The sequence below is a fragment of the Gobius niger genome (assembly GCF_951799975.1).
Source record: "Gobius niger genome assembly, chromosome: 2".
In the NCBI taxonomy this organism is placed as follows: Eukaryota; Metazoa; Chordata; class Actinopteri; order Gobiiformes; family Gobiidae; genus Gobius; species Gobius niger.
The window spans coordinates 9466577-9484286 of record NC_136853.1 but is presented as its reverse complement, the minus strand read 5'-3'; the positions used below and the strand labels follow the sequence as shown (position 1 = coordinate 9484286).

The following is a 17710-nucleotide window of genomic DNA, read 5'->3' as shown; positions in this document are numbered from 1 at the left end:
TGGGAGGCGCTGCAGCCGCTCCCCCACACACACACAGCTACGCTCAATCGTCCAATACGGACAATCTACCAATGAACTTTGGACTCGGTTTTAAAGGGGCTATATCATGCTATTTTAGCCATTCCAAAGTTAAGTATAGGCATTTATATGATATATTGTACCTCTACCATTATGGAGCACTCATTTTTGTGATAAATATAAGTGTTTTCTGGAGGTATTTTTCAAACCCGGAAGACAAAACGCTTCGATTCAGTTAACTCCGCCCCCTCTCTCCGCGCATACAACTTTACCGTAATATAAATAAACAACAATAGGTGAAGTTACTTCACGATGCAGTTATACGGAGTTGACATCTGCAACACAGCTTCATAAATGGCTAACACACATGCTAATATGCTAACACACAAGCTAACCCGCGTTTGGACTGACTCACCCTCTGCTCCATCGCTGTTTACATTATGGGACTCGCGTTGGTTATAAAAGTTAATCCACTTTGATTCTGGCGAAGGTTCACCAAACATCCATCAGAGACAGTCACAGAAAAACACCATTTTGGTGATAGTCGCTGAATCCCGGAGAAAAAAACAGCTGAGTGGCCTATTCCTGAAAAGGGTTGAATATAAACTCCTCGTCCTCGTAGCCAAACGCGCTTCTTTTTCTCCGTCCGTGACATTATCGTTAGTTAAGAATAAAAAACAGGTGTGTCGAGAGTAGGTAACGAGCTCCATCTTCACAGCTGCAGCGCAAACATGACTGATCTGTTCAGACGCGATGTGTTTGTTTTGGCCTCAGCTGACCTGGAAGCACCTCGGGCACATCCTATTTTTTTTTTTTTCATTTTTTTTTTTTTTTCATTTTTTACTCTTTGTTTCTCTCTTACGACAGAAATAATGAAAACGCTGTTTTACAAAATAAAATCCGGCCGCAAGCATAGAATTAAGACATTACATTACAGACGTCGAGCACTTCCGTTCCGCTGTTACGACACAACTGAACACTCAGTCGTTCACCAGGAGAGGGCGGAGCAGCTGCTCAGAGAGCAGGATTCAGGAGGATTTCTGAGAACTGCGTGAATGAAGCCGCAAACCACTCTGGGGGTGTTTTTGATAAGGAAATAGCATAACAACATGGCTAAAAGCTCCAGAAAGTCGATTTTGCATGATATAGGACCTTTAATGGTTTAATTCAAAACCAATGAACTCTTGATACTGAATGTATCAACCCACTATGTGCACTGTGTAAATATGTTGTAAATACTTCCCCCCGCACAGTAAAAACAAATACACTACAATTAAGAATTGCAACACTGTGTCTGCTTCCATTGAGCACCTCATTTTCCTCCGAGCCGAACCTTGTCTTCTGAATAACCTAGCCTATCATCACATCATACCTGAGTACTATTCTCTAACTGCAGCATCATACATGCTACACTCAGGTAAGAACATGTCTCAGTATGTAAAAACAGTGGCCTATTCCTTTAATGATTAATCATTCTCTGGATCAGAAAGCGCACATTAACGTTAGCTATAGCAGCTAGAAGATCAGCCGCTGAATGAACCAGTATATTTGGCTCTGAATCTAGAAAAGTACACCGTAGGCTGCAAACATTTAATTTAATAGCAATATAAAAGAGACAAAAGCAGTGTAATAATAATTTCATAATGACAGACATTATGAACCAAAAATGTTACGCAAGCTAATGGGGTCTGGAGCAACAGTTCACTTTTTTGACATCCTTTCACAGGCAGCAACCACAACGATCAGGCCTTTAAGACTGATTTACAACCGAGCATTAATAATACTCGATAAACCGTATGTCAGAACGCACCTTTGTGGAGTATTGTAGAGGTTAAACTTCCTTTGAAAATGTTGTAAAACTGTGTGATTTAAAATGAATGTTTGATGTTCTCAGACGGCTCATAGTCAGACTTCCATCATTGGGCTCCATCACAGGAGGAGCTCCTATGGAAAGGTGAAAATCTAGAAAAAAGACCTTTACTGTCCAGGCGCTAAACTCTGGAACTCCACGTCTCCTGAGCTGAAACAGGACTTAGATCTGGGGGCTTTGAAAAATGAACTCAAGCGTGTTTTATAAAGAGACCAAGTGTGCAATTATTTTTAGAATGCACTCAAATGCACTTCCTTTGTTTAATGTCAGAATGAATGTTACTGTAACTGTATTTCTGTGTGCATTTGAAAAGCCCTTCTATGGAAGGACATTACAATTAGTTTTGGCTATAAATGTTGTGGTATTGTACATGTTGACTGTTCACACTTGTCCCTATCAAATAAATAAATATGTGACAATTATACAAAACAAATAAAACATTTTGGGGTTTTTTAGATTAAATTAAAAGTGAGACATAAATATATATAACTGAAAGCAAGCTGGATTAATGCGCGTCAATATAACAGCATTGATCCTGAAATCATGAACTCTGCTCTTCCCAAACTTTCTCAAAAGCAACAGAGGGGCTGAGGGGAAACACACAGGATTTTGACAGTACATTAAAAACAATTAATAAATAAATAGAATAAATAATGAAAGTAGTGTAGGTTATCTTTTTTTTGGATGAGAGTAAATCATAATGTCGTTCAACAAAGCTGGCAAATGTTTAAGTAGTACTTCTTAAATCAACAGTGCTGCTGTGGAGAGGGTGACCAGCCCTAAGCCCTGGGTGTGCACTTCACAGAGAAGCTCTCCTGGACCGTGCACACTACATCACTGGTCAAGAAAAGTAATCAGCATCCCTACTTTCTCCACAAACTGAGAGCCTCAGTTATGTCCAACTTCTCCAGAGACACAATAGAGAGCATCCTGACCAGCTCCATCACTGTGTGGCACGGCGCCAGCACTGCCTCCTGCCGAAGGAGCCTCCAGCGCATCAGGAGAGCAGCGGAGAAGATCTTCGGAGCCCCTCTCCCCTCTATTAAGGAGCTGTACTCCACCCTCAAAGCCATCCAAATCACCAGGGACCCTTCGCACCCATCACACAGTCTCTTCAAGGTAACGCCTTCAGAGAAGAGACTGCAGAATCTACGGGTCAGTTCCAGTCGACTGAGGAACAGTTTCGTACACAGGGCCATCGGGAAGCTGAACTGCCTAACCCCTCTTCCCCCTCCACAATCAAGGATGAGAGAAACATAATTTCAAACCATTCAGATTTGACAAATACAAAATCTTGAATCTTCTTTTCTTTCTTTTTTTTTTGTATCAATGCTGATTTAAACAGCATTATTGTTGCCTAAAATACACCAATTTCCCCAAATTTGATTAATCAAAAATTCCTGGGGAGGATCTGGCTGCAGACGAAAAACCTATGGAGTTTCCACTTCACAAAGATCCCACATGTTCCTATTCCGGACCAGACAGGGGGTTCAAAAGCAGCTTTTAAGTTTAGTTTTGGTTTGGTTTTCCTCAAGGCAATTTAGAGGATCTCACGCAGAAATTGAACCTTTCATTCTTCTCTTTAGTTTTAATGTCCTGTGCTTACAAAGCACAGTGTGAACTGAATCTTGATTGTGAACAAACAAATTCCAAATATAGCCATAACCCACAGTATGCTTTCATATCATTATTTGGATTCATCCATTTCATTAGTTTGGGACATTTTTACACTGCATAAGCCCGAAAAGCTCATGTGGAACCCACTGCTGCTCATGGCTGATTTCCGTGGCTGTCAAAAGTAGATTTTGACAGTGGATGACCTCTGAAATGGCAGAATGTGCATCAGCCCTGGGCTCAGGCACATCCACAAGCTGAAATTTGCTCTCGTAAATGTCAAGTTCAAACCTGTTGGCACACGACATCAGGTAGTACAACTTTTAAAGATGACATATTATGTAAAATCCACTTTTGTAAGCCTTAAATCTGGCTCTGGTGGTTTTCCACGTTTATCTTTGTCAGAAACATGATGGACATGAGGAACACGATGTGTTTCTTTATGTTTAACATTCATGGCAACAGGCTGTGTGATTTCTTTTATTACATTCATTGTGTCTTCTTGAGTAATACACTTTTTCTGGTTTGTGTGATTTGTTATTTTTGTTGGCTTGGTTTGAGAGAGACATTTTAGCCTTGACACTGTGACGATTATAGTGACAGTTGCAAAAGGACAGATTGGAATCAATTCTGGAAATAAATGACTAATCTCTATGTGTAGGTCGTTTTTGGTCAATATTTCCTCTTGCAGTGTTTCAAGTGTTAACTAATGTTGTCCGTATGCAATAGCATACCACAAGATGCCAGAATAAAAGCATAATTTGTCTCCTTTGAGAATTGGTCCTAGATTGGTGCTGTGGAATTTTGTCAAAAAGGTAATATTCTTTAGCTTGATGTCTGGTATACAGCTTTCATCTGCGGGTCTTCAGCCTTTCTCAGCAAAATCAAGTTTGTGTATCTGCACTGAGGCATGGATTATGTGGTGTCATGTTGACATGGAGGAGCGCACATGCACACACACACAAATGATGCCAAGTTGCTTTTGTCATGTTTTCTTTACGGTTCATCCCAAGTGGTGGGACACTGTATCTGACAAATATAGTTAGACGTAACTAAACTCACTATTTTCTATTTCAGAACGATTCTTAAAGCAATTAATTTAATGGGGCTCGATGCAAGTTGGCCATGTTATACTCATTACTGCCACCTCAGGTCATACATGTAACTGCACCTTCTATATTAAAGGGATGTTTCAAGATTTTTAACGTAGGGCCTCATTTCCTAGTTATCCAGTGTTGTTGATTTCTGTAGATTTTTTTTTATTTTTTATTCATGCAGTCCTTATATCTGAAACGTTTAGTGGTACTAGGCTAGTGCATGTCTATGGTAACTAGTAGCCTGCATTAGAAACAGCCTGACCCAAGCACAGTGCACCTGAGGCAAATCACTTATAAGACCAGACAACCAATATAAATGTCTGTGTTGACTGAATATTTTTTGAAATATAACCATCTTGCATTTAAAATAACTTATATTTGAGCAGAATCAGCTTCCTGGTTTTATTCTATACAGTGATCTGCTAAGTTACCGGATATACAGTAGTTTGTTTACCTGCGATTTTGAGATTTATTTATTTTTTACCAGTCCTGTAGTAGTTGTTTGTGGGAAATATTATCCAACAAAACATATATGTACGGCTGTGAACATGCACAGAAACAAGGTCCTTATTTCATCTTACCTTTTCTTAACTTTTCTCTCTTCTTTCGCAGATTCAGCTATTCAAATCTATTGGTCGCCTGTATGGTCCCAAATGCACTTAGTAATAACTATTTAGAAATACGTCCGCCAGAGGATAAACAAAGAGCTATTTAACATTTTATTCATGTGTTTAGTCTTCAAATGCATGCAAATCACACGGCTTTGTTGTTGATAATCTAAGGTCAGGCGGAGAGGCAAGGCTTTTATAGGGAATTCTGATCACTTAAGGCTGTAATTAGCTTTGATAAATAAAACTCAGCAAACAGAAAGTACACTGGGAGTTAAATGCCAATTGTATTCAACCAATAATATGTTGTGTGGGGGTTAGAGATAGGGCACAGCAGAAGCGAGCGACTTTTCTTTTGCAAACTAAACTGAAATAGGGGTGATAGGGGTAACATATTACAAAAGTATCGAGTTACAAAATATATTACTTTGTTCAAGAACTAAGGAATATAACATATTACTTACACAAAATACCAGAATATCTTTAACATTACAATTCAAGTAACTCGAGTTACAAGTGCATTTAAATGTAATCTAATGTCGTCAAAACAAAACAGAGATCTTTCTTGCATCTTGATGTTAATAATACAGGTATGTTCTTGAGACTCAGTATTTGTTTTAGAGCATGAATTTGTCATATAATATGCTTAAAGAGGGGGTATTATGCTTTTTTCAATCACATAGCACCAGTCTATATCACACTACAATGATGACCTAACCTTCTGTTGGTCTGTAACCGCAGTAAATTAAAATAACTGCCTTGTATAAAATTGCTCTCTCAAAATGGCTGTAGTGAATGTCTTGAAATAGGCCTCTGTCTCTTTAAGAACCTCTGACCCTGCTGTGTCTGTGGCATCAGTGGGGAGGGGGTTCTGCTGAGCAGCAGTGGTTGGTTACTCGGCTGGTGACGAAAGGTCTGAGGCGTCTCCAGGAGGTGGGGGCGTTCCTAGGAGGACTCATGCAAACGTATCCCTAAAATGGCTGCCATCAGAGTTTTTACAGATTACTCAAAAATACGTGAATGTGCCAAGGCAACACTTCAGGCATGTTTTTAATGAGGGAATGACATAATAACATGATGTAAAGCTTGAAAAAGTCGATTTTGCATAATACCCCCCCTTTAACAGTCTATGATTAAACAGTTTAACATCAGGTCTTCGGGATAGTATTTTCAACTGATAGCCCTTGAACAACGTATTGCTCTTCCAGTAGCTCTGGGATCTAAAAAGGTTAGTGCTCTGCATGGAGTGAGCTGAAGGTGTAGCCTAGTGTGCAGGTTTAAGTTTGATGCGACTCCCACTGTCTGAATGAGGCAAAACATGCTGACAATTGCAAGATTAAACTCATGCAATGTTATGTTGCAGCATATGATTTATTGCTCATTGTCATGGACTAAAAAGAGGCACACTTATTCAGGAGCGTAGCACCATTATGTTAGTCTGAATTGTTTGGGTACAGCGCTTTTACCTTTGCACCAGAAAATCCAACCTGCCGGCCATTAGGACGGTATTTGTCCTTCTTTGTGCTGTGCATCAGCTAACAGCTTCCAAAGGTTATTTACTGCCCTGCATTAGCTCTTCCGAACGAGCACTGTTCCAACCATGATTTCAAAAGTTTCCTTTCCTTTGTTCTGTTTATCCACCTCTGCCCACACACTACGATAAGAACTGGTCCGTGCCACTACCCGGTTAATGCCATGCAATGCACAACATAATTGTTTAAAAACAATAAGCAGTAAAGTGGATCGCCTTGGCTGCATTCAAGGAACTTACAGTAACCAAATTTACATGAAGGGTTGTAAATTTGTGGTTGACACAAACGTTTCTATAAACAGGCAAAATATTTGAAATAATAGTGCTAATAGTTTTTTTCTTCTGTTTAGTAGAAGGAAAATATTGCCAAAAATATTTGCCAATGATATTAACCGATAGTAAGAGACTTCCTTAAAAGTGGCCTTCTTTGAGTGAAAATTTTTAGATTAGATTAGTTATAGAATAGATTAATAAACTCATATAAAAACATTAAACAAGGATCACTTGACTTTTCTACACTAAATATTCTTGGCTACATGACTTTTAGCTTACATCAAGCTTACAACTCACATAAAGTGATCTGATTATTAGAACTACAAAATGTTTGATCAGTTATTCTGAAACTACAGCAGGGGCCAATTTTAGTTTGTTACTTAAGGTGATCCAATCTTAGTTTCTGTCCCAGCCTTGATTAGTTGCTGCTAGCATTAGCAGTGGTAGTGTTACCTTTAAAGCAGTACTAAGTAACTTGTGTACTTAAATAAATCCTTTCCGTAGTCCCTCTGGGGGTAATACAGGTGTCAATGGGATGACTGGGGGGGGGGGGGGGGGGGGGGGGGGGGGGGGGGGGGTTCATCTCCCCCTGGTGTCTCTGGCCAGAAAACCACAATTGCTGCCTCTGGGTAGGAGTCACCAATACACACTAATGGAATCACGAGGAAGAAGCTAACAGGCTAACGGGCAAAGCTAACTGCGGGCTAGCGCCACTTAAACAGTATTTACAGGCAAGTTTGAGTGAAAAAAAAAGATCTCCATTGTGTAATTTTACAATATCCCTCTGTCCCTTTGTCTTTTCTGTCAGCATAGTATTTACTCTCACAGACAATTAATGAATAAAAAACGAAACATGCTACGACACCTGCAGTGGCTTCTAGGGGCATGAGTTACTTAGTACTGCTTTAAGTTAGCTCGTTTCTCTAAAAGTAGCTTATTACGTTACTGCGCTACTTTATATCAAACTCAACTCACTCAACTTTATTTTGTGTGCTGACAAATTACAACAGGCAACAATAATGAGCATTAACTACAGCCCTGTTCTGGTTCTAAAAGCTTTGCTTCGTTCGCTATATGTAAACAGTTCGACCCTGACAGAAACTGCTCCAGTTTTTCAACTAAAAGAATGTCTGTAAAGGCTGCTTTTACAGGCATACAGATTACAAAGTGCATTGAATTGGTAATAATAAACATACAACATACTTGATTTAGATTCATTGTACAGCTTTCCTCAACCACATAACCAGCTCTGAGTTTGTTGATGACATTGGAAGGACCGATGCTGCCAAAAGCTAAGCGTTGTTGTTTGGGAGGACTAGCTGCATTGTGGTCCTCCTCTTTAGCTTTGCCCTTTTCGCCAGTAAGATAAAAATTATGTATCGCCACGATTTGAACATGCTCGCTGAAAACTCTGCCATGTCGCTGACTTGCTGTAAAAGTTTTGGAGGACACAGTCTGCACACGCTCACTAGCACTGTCTGTGAGCAGCACTGCAGCAGTGGAAGGAATGAGACGAGGGACATCAGGACCCAAACTAACATTGTTACTGAGTACTAGATTACTAGATTAGCTGCAAATGACTTTACTCGTTACTCTAAAATTGTAATCTGAGTACTCTAACGTATTACTAAGTAGTGCGTTACCCCCAACACTGTTAACAAGTAGCAGTAAAAGTGCTTATTCTTGTGCAAATGTCTGCCCTGCGACTGGCTCAGTACGCTAGCAGTACAGACTGCAGCAGAGCCTGTCAAGATCGATTTTCATGAGGAATTCAGATATAACAATAATCCAGCTGTGACTGCACAGTGTTTTGTACTTGTGTAATAGCAAAATGTATTCTCTGGGAGCTCCAATTGCTATATGAACCCTTTTTTTTTTTTTGCCATAAAAGGTGAGTTTGACATTGTCAGTTTGTTGAGCCAATTGCCAACAAAGGTAATCAGGTATAGCACATATTAAACTTCATCACCAGCTTTGTTGGTTAGAAAATGTCATACGGATCTAAAACAGCTCAAACAGAATAGCTTCACTTCCTGGTGCAGCTCTTAAAGTGGTTGTGTAGTGAAGCAATGGCGAACATTTTTACTCTGCGATAATTGAATTAGGCTTTGCAAGAGATCGAGAGGTAAGTAAAGCATTTCCTGATTACGTAGGACCTCAGGAGGAGGGATGTACAACTCCAGCTATGTTTTTGTTGAGATAAAACCATTGTGGCCGAGAGGGGTCACAACAAATACAAGCGCCACCACAAATTCAAATGCTAAAACAAATACAAACGCCACAACACAACAACTTTGAGCCACAACACAACAACTTAACGAAAGCCACAACACAAAACTTAACGAAAGCCACAACACAACAACTTAACGAAAGCCGCAACAGAAGTGACCGGACAAAACGGAAGTGACCGGAGCCCGAAATTATTAGCAGCTAAAAACATTGTTATGTTTTATACATTGTAAAGCAGATCAAATATAGCTTCACTACAGAGAGCTACAAATTATTTGCTTCTCAAACGAGGGATTCCAGGAGGAAAAGACTATTTTCTAATAGCTAATGACTTGTGGAGCCGTAGCTATCATTATGCTAGCTTTAGCCGCCTCACCCGACGTACTTTATTTCAATTCATGTTCTGCCCACGGACGTGTATTTGCATCGTCTGTGATCACAAACAATGCACAAGAACCCGTTTTAATAAACTATATTCAACAGAAGACTTCAAACTGACGTGTTGTTGATGTAACCGGACTAATACGATGCTGTAGCTGTGCTTCTGTAGATACTTAAGACTGTTTGGAAGCCTAACACTATGCCTCTGGATATGTTTCACATATATATTTATGTTTCACTGTCGCCAAACTGATCCAATTAATGAGACTAAACGGGTCTAATCGCGATGGCTTTCTGTGGCGCCGCTGTGCGTCAGAGCGCACGGCTGGCGGCTGGTTTGCATGGGGAACATACCGCATGGTCATGGGCAGATCTTTTCATTGTGAAGATCTTCCACAACGGTTTTACACATGCGGGTACTGTAGACTCGTAGAGAGGACGGGCGAGAATTACAACACGTTTGGTTTAGTATTGATTGGTCAAATAGCTATTTGCGGAGATCTTCACAATTTCGGATTGCAACTGGGCTGCAGTCGTTTAATGGAGTTAATTTGTGCGCTGCATACGAGTTCAGTGGAAAGATGTCTGGCAATTTAATAGATCAGATGTTTTACTCCAACGAAGCTATCAGTAATCACTAAAGGCGCAAAAGATTTCTCACCCGACGGTCACCATGAGCGCGGACCTCTTTTACGCACCACTGGATATGGGAAACTTCGCGCAGCAGGTCCCCAAGAACTGCTCCAGGTAAAGGACACCAGCCCCCCACTGTCCATGAAAGCGTGTTGAGGTCCAGAGCACCTGTTCCTCCCGGTGCAGCTCGGTCTTTATGGGGCAAACGTGAACTTTTGTCCTCACCGACCGACTGAATCTGCCATTTTCCAGACTCAGATGCGCGTCTTTACAGAATTATCTTTATCTAACATTTACAACATTATTCAATAATTATCAATAAAATATGTTGATGATCTTAACATTTAAAAACTTAAATGTCATGTCAAAGGGGATGCAGCATTAGCCTGCAATATGAAAGAATATGCCCGCTATCACATAACGCACACACAGCTGGAAGAATACAACCTACTTTATGCAATCTGTTGAGCAGAAAGCTTTCATAACAAAATGCTTTCTTTTTCTCTTGTTTCATAGGAACAGACCTCGACATTACGCACAAGCTAAATGGAGGCGGAATTTCGAACCCCATGTTATAGGCTGATCTTGTTGGTTCAGTTCACAAAAGAGTAAATAGCTGATAAATTCTTGCTATTATTCTCTTTAGGCTATTATATTTAAGGCAGCTGCATTTTGTGCGTGCCATGCTTGTGCGTCTTTGCTTTGTGGATGGCAATAGAACGTTTAGGCCTGTATGAGGGCGTCGGAACTTGTCTGAAAGCTGAAGTCTTGGCATTGAAGACTTCCATCAGAAGTTGAAGACTGACGCACAGCGGCGCCACAGAAAGCCACAGCGATTAGACCCGTTTAGTCTCAGTAATTGGATCAGTTTGGCGACAGTGAAACATAAATATACTGTACATATGTGAAACATATCCAGAGGCATAGTGTTAGGCTTCCAAACAGGCTTAAGTATCTACAGAAGCACAGCTACAACATTGTAATAGTCCGGTTACATCAACAACACGTCAGTTTGAAGTCTTCTGTTGAATATAGTTTATTAAAACGGGTTCTTGTGGGTTGTTTGTGATCACAGACGATGCAAATACACGTCCGTGGGCAGAACATGAATTGAAATAAAGTACGTCGGGTGAGGCGGCTAAAGCTAGCATAATGATAGCTACGGCATAAGTCATTAGCTATTAAAAAATAGACTTTTCCTCCTGGAATCCCTCGTTTGAGCAGCAAATAATTTGTAGCTCTCTGTAGTGAAGCTATATTTGATCTGCTTTACAATGTATAAAACAGTGTTTTTAGCTGCTAATTCTGCTAATTCTTGCTCCGGTCACTTCCATTTTGTAAGTTGTTGTGTTGTGGCTTTTGTTAAGTTGTTGTGTTGTGGCTTTTGTTAAGTTGTTGTGGCTTTTGTTAAGTTGTTGTGGCTTTCGTTAAGTTGTTGCGTTGTGGCTCAAAGTTGTTGTGTTGTGGCGCTTGTGTTTGTTGTTTTGTTGTGACCCCTCTCGGCCACCGTACCATTGTCATATGAAAAAGAGCTCTAAAAAGTCAGTTTTGCATAATATCCCCATTAGGTATTTTAAAACATGAACATATTTCTTTCTTTCTCCTCTTTTATACAGTACAGTAACTACCACTTAACATGGTCACTAACATTCCATGCTGAGGTAACACATGGTCAGAACCTTGGAGATGTCCCTGTAACTACTGTCAGACGCCGCAAGCTCCGTGAATGATTTTCTCGCCCAGAGCAGTGTGCCTCCTGACAGGCCCTGAAGGCAGCTGTGGGCAGGAGAAAACATTTTACTATCTCAATACACACAGTGAGATAGTCTCCATACAGTATGTGGAGACATTCAGTTCTGCTCAAACTTAACAATTGACGTCATCACACCTTTGCCAATAGCACATTCCGGCCCCCTTTTGGGTTCACTCAACCATAAAATCCTCTTTTATACTTTTCCACCTCAGTCTTTAAAGTCCTAGATGCTTTTGTTGAAATGACCTCTTGTATAATCCGAAACAAGAACGCACACACTGTTTACTCACAGGCTGCAGAGGCAGCCAGAACATGGAAGTCAATTTTCTCATTATCAGACATTGACTTTGTGCAGGGGTAATTACGCTGATCAGTGTAAGACAGGCGGCTGTGTCTTGCCATATGAAATCACCCAATAATTATTAATGAGGGGAGTTAAAAGTCAGCCCGAATTAGACCGTGCCCACGCTTCATCCATCAGAGTTTTATAGGCATGACCGGCTGCCTCATAGGAAATGTTACAGTCCCATATTATGGCTCAATACTGGACTAAATGCCTCAGCGCACAAACGCAACTCTGTCGTGTGATGTTTATTAGGGCTGGAGTTTGCCCCCAGCATCATGATTCTTGCCAAGAGCTGGGGAAGTATACATTTGTTTCTGGAAAGGAGGTATATTGTTTGAACCATGTCATAACACTGTTTCCTCAACAAAAACATACCCTCAGTATTATTGCTTCAGTATCGCAGTTTTGACTAATGTTGTTGTCATATTGTTGATTAAGTTTTCCTCGATTTGGTTGTGTAACATAGAATCCAGTGGTGTCCTTTGCATTTTAATGTCCATGTGCCGCCTCTGGCCCCCTTCTGGACACAAACTGCATTGCCATGCATTTGTTAGCACGGCATGCTAAAAAATGGCGGTTTGTGTTCCATGTTCACTCTCGCTAATTCATCAATTCTGAAGTTGACTAGTAGACATTAATCACCAAAACAGTAGTTGCAAATAAGCTTGTGTGTATTTGTTTAATTATAATATGTATTTAATCACTGTTTTTATGTAATTTGTGATGTGAATTTATGAGATGAAAAAACACATTCTTCAAAAAGGTTGCATCAGATTGTGGCATCCATCTATAAAGGACGCGGTGACGAGCTGGCGCATGAATTGCTGATCTTTTGATTCCCAAACTACCCATTAATACACACTATAGTCTCCAAATAAAACGTAATCAAATTCAGTTATGATTTGCACGTTTATTGTTTCGGGTGATTGGAGCCAGGCAGCTTTTTGGCCGCAGATATTATATATGCCTTTTTTTTTTTTTTTTTTGGCAACAACAAAGAAGATGGAGATGAAAATTGTGGCTTTGACAATGTATCCGTGATTATGAAAAGCTTTTAGAAAATGTCTCCCGTGACAGCTGTGATTGAACGATGTAATCACGTTTATTGTTGGTAAAGTTGACTTCAGTCCAGTCAGATGAAGCGCAAATAGCAATGTTTATTGACAGGGACGGAGTGCAAAGCTGTGTCTTCTGTAATGACTCCTGACGAGTTGCTGAATGGAACAGGGAGAATGTATTGATGGCTGCTTGATGCCAACACTACAACAAAATTGAAAAAGGGTTTTGTAATGTGCTCTGAGTTCATTTGAGGGGGTCTATCATGAGCTTACCAAAGTACTTTGCAAAGATCACAGCACTCATGTCATTCTCATAGCGTAAATGCCACATGACGTGTCTACTTCACATTACCCCTGCACCACACTGTCAGCAGAAGCTGCAGTTGGAGTGATAATTGCTCTGTTTGCACCCTCTGGCTTGTGTCAAACAGCCTCCCAGTCGGGACTACCGCCAAACTAAGCCCACGTGAAACTCGGGGCGCTTTGGAACATGATCAAAACGGAGTCACTTCCGATCTTAACTTGTGTATTTGAAGATGAATAAGTCAGGACATATGGTGTAAAACAGCGTAACAGTTGCTTAGGCCACATAGAAAATCACAAAGTTCCTAATCCATGCAGGTGATCCAACACATAGTTTTCATTGACATCGGTTTACTTGTTAAAGCTCAAGTCTTCCAACTGGCTGCCACCTCAAAAATATATAGTGTGGGAAAAATGATGATGGTAAATGATCCAGTGTGTGGTGGACAAATGCGTAAGATCCGATATTGGTCATAATCCAAAATCTCAAAAGGTTTGTCCAGCGGCAGCCCAAACACAAGCCTCACACCAAACGCGGTTCTGTGCTTCTTATAGCCGTAGTCTGGTGTGAACACCTTTTTTAATTTATCACATGATCTAATCATGTGATAAATTCAGATAAAAAGGTACCAGCCCTTGTTCATTCGTCTTGCCCTGGTGAAGACACGCGTAGGCTGTCCATGTTAATAAAGGACTTTGTACTTTTTGTACACGGCCTCATTCCTGATGAGCACCCGTGGATGACATTTGATTTCACCAAAACTTACTTCTTTTGTATTGTGACCACAAGGCCACATTTTATTATAAAGCAGCTTTGAAAAATGAAAGCATTGCCAATTTGATTCTGAGATGATAAATACTGCCTAGTAGACATTTAGGCAATTTTATTTCAAAACTAATTTGTTTTTTTGAACCGAACTGTTGGTCCTGCACTGTGAATCTGTTACACCCTGTTATAAACAGTGCTTCAGACAGTGCTCACTTGCTTTGCTTCCAAGCAAGTGCTGCCATGGCACTGTTTTGACCTGGGCAACAGGTCACACCCACCAGAGTATTGGAAGTTCAACCTGTTTTTGCATGTTTGGACGCTGGTTTCTCTGCTTTGTGACAGCCACGCTAGAGGCCGCCATTGCCGTGTCATTGCTCCGCCATTGCTGTAGTACCTCCAAATAGGGGTGGAAAAACAAGCTAGTTTTCCATTTGAAAGTGTTGCACTTTACACATGCTCTAAGCAACTGTAAAGCCTGGTTTAAAATGTTTTAAAACTTTTTTACAGCTGGATATTGCTCCTGTGATAATGCTGGGTTGGTTACAATTAAAGAAACCAGGCTAGTTTTCACTGGTTAGAAATTTTACCAGCTGAGGTGGCTCGGGCATCTGTTCCGGATGCCTCCTGGTCGCCTCCCGCGGGAGGTATTCCAGGCATGTCCTAGTGGGACAAGGCCTCGTGGAAGGCCCAGGACACGGTGGTGGGACTATGTCTCCGAGCTGGCCTGGTGTTGCCTCGGGGTCCCCCCAGAACAGCTGGAGGAGGTGTGTGTGGACCGGGAAGTTTGGGTATCTCTGCTGAGATTGCTGCCCCCGCGACCCGGCCCCGGATAAAGCGGAAGAAAATGGATGGATGGATGGATGGAAATTTCATATACTAGTGAGGGCCGGACTTTGACAGACTGCCTGTTATTATTAGAGCTATCGGCGTGGTCTGAAGCGAAGACCCCACCCTTATGCCCTTTTTAGGAACATGGTCAAATTAGGAGCTGTTTGAAAATCCGCCACAGATTCCCTTTTTGGAATGTGGTCATTATGGCAAACAGGGAGGAGTGGGCTGACGATATCAATTATTTTTTTACAGTCTATAGTTTGGACACTTCACTCACATTGCCAGTCTCAGTACCTGCACCAGCCCATGCACTGAGGAGAGCTAATCATTATGCAAAGGAGGACAGTGGTGAGAGCATTTGTTCGCTGATCCGACTGTCAGGGAATTGAATCTCAGGTCTGCATTCTGTTGTTGTTGTTGTTGTTATTGTTGTTGTTGTTCATAGTGTCCTCGGGCAAGACATTTCACCTGCCTTGCCTTAATGTTGCCTGGGTGAGGGGCAGTTTACATGGCAAAGAGATTTCACAAAATCACAGTGATTTGAGATCAAAGGTTCCGCGGGGAGTAGGGGGAATATGAGGCCTCTGGATCCCAGTCTGGATGTAAAACGCTCTAAATAGTCTAACGTGTGAAAAATGATATCTGATGGCTGTGCTCCACAAACCATTGAAGCGTTCTGAGTTTCCTGATTCACTGCCACATGACTACAATATTGTCCACACATAATCAAAAGTATAATTCAAAGGTTAGCTGTGTGGCGGAGTGTGTACGCGCCACAGCTTTCAAGAGGAAATCAATTCACCGTAAGTTACAGAAGGAAGTTACAAATTATGGCATTAAGTTGTTCCACTCCAGCTCAAACGGAAACTTTTGAAATGACAAAAGATCTTGGAGACAACAGTACGGATCTGTCATTTCAAATTATACAATACTTTAAAGACCATACACTGGGTGACTTACCTGCAGCACTTACACATGGTAACTGCATGGAGACATGACACACACACCAAATGCTTGTTTATGGAAATATGGTAAATCTCAAGCCTCGCCCAAACTCCAACCAAGATTAGAAAGTGTCCACAGTTGTCTTCTTCAACACCAACATCAACAACTCACCATGCAGAAGAAAAGCCTGTGCTCTCATTCAAACACAAACAGGAGTGTCTATGATGTGTGCTGCCATATCCAAAGCCATCCCAGTCCCCTCACCTGAGTCTCACTGAGCATGAAGCATGAGTGATGTGTGATGTAATGAGATCTAGAGAAATACATGCACTACAGTAAGATTTAAAAGAATTATTTGACTAAACCTTGACTTAAATGAAATGACATTTTCGGAATTTAACACTAAATTAAATTAAATGTGCAAAATGAACATGGCCTTGGCAAATATAACAATGTTGGATGAATATTCTTCTTTTAATATTTAACGAATCAATCCTTTTAAATAGACTCTTGAAACGAAATGCTGAAGTGTCTCTTTACAAATGTGCCAAATGTCACCAAACATAAGACAATTAGATATAAAAGCTGAGGCAGTTTCACATCATTAGGGAGTTAAACGACGACAAGATGGGAGTGCCTGTCAGCTCTTTCAATTTGAGCATATGGACACTTCCCCGCAAGGTCAAAGCTGTTGATTTATTGTTTTTGTGACATGGGTTTCTATAACCTTACTTCGAATCTTTCATCTGAAGACTTATAGACTTGAGCAAAAACATACAGTACAGACGCACACTATTTTGTTCCCAGTGGTGCACCAAATGTCATCAAACAAGCTAATTATTAGGCAATTACCGGTAGACAGAAATAGCAAGAGACAGCCTCACACCATTAGGCCGAAGAATGATGAGTGCGTTTCCTCATTTAAACCAAATCTGGAATACTGACGTTTATAGATAGATAGATAGATAGATAGATAGATAGATAGATAGATAGATAGATAGATAGATAGATAGATAGATAGATAGATAGATAGATAGATAGATAGATAGATAGATAGATAGATAGATAGATAGATGGATGGATATATGGAAGTCAAAGTACTGGAAGTTTCTTAAGCTCCACTCCGCTGTTATGTTTGCTACTTTAAGTCTCACTGGTGACTTTGTAAAAAGCCTTAAAGTTTCTTCCTCTATGTTTGTCTATATGCCGTAAACTTTTAAAACCGCGCAGGGTCAGGACTGAAGGCAACTCTGTGGAGAATTGTTTCTGTGGGCGAGAGCTGGATGCCGGATTGTGCATTTTTTGCCCACAGGGCACCATGGAATAATACGGGATCTCTACAAAAGGCGTAACTGAAAAGCGCATGTTAATAATTCAAACATTTCCAATGAGCGAAAGCAGCCAGCGCCTGGTAAAGTGGAAATGAATAATGCACCAATGAGAGAGTAAAT

The 17710-nt window shown here is 40.7% G+C and overlaps 1 protein-coding gene across 2 annotated transcripts in view; it reads right to left on the bottom strand.

The window, feature by feature from the left end:
- The window catches only part of lrrtm4l1 (leucine rich repeat transmembrane neuronal 4 like 1), a 177135-nt gene that overhangs the window by 44969 nt on the left and 114456 nt on the right, over positions 1–17710 (bottom strand). The gene's annotated exons all lie outside the window — the stretch shown is intronic.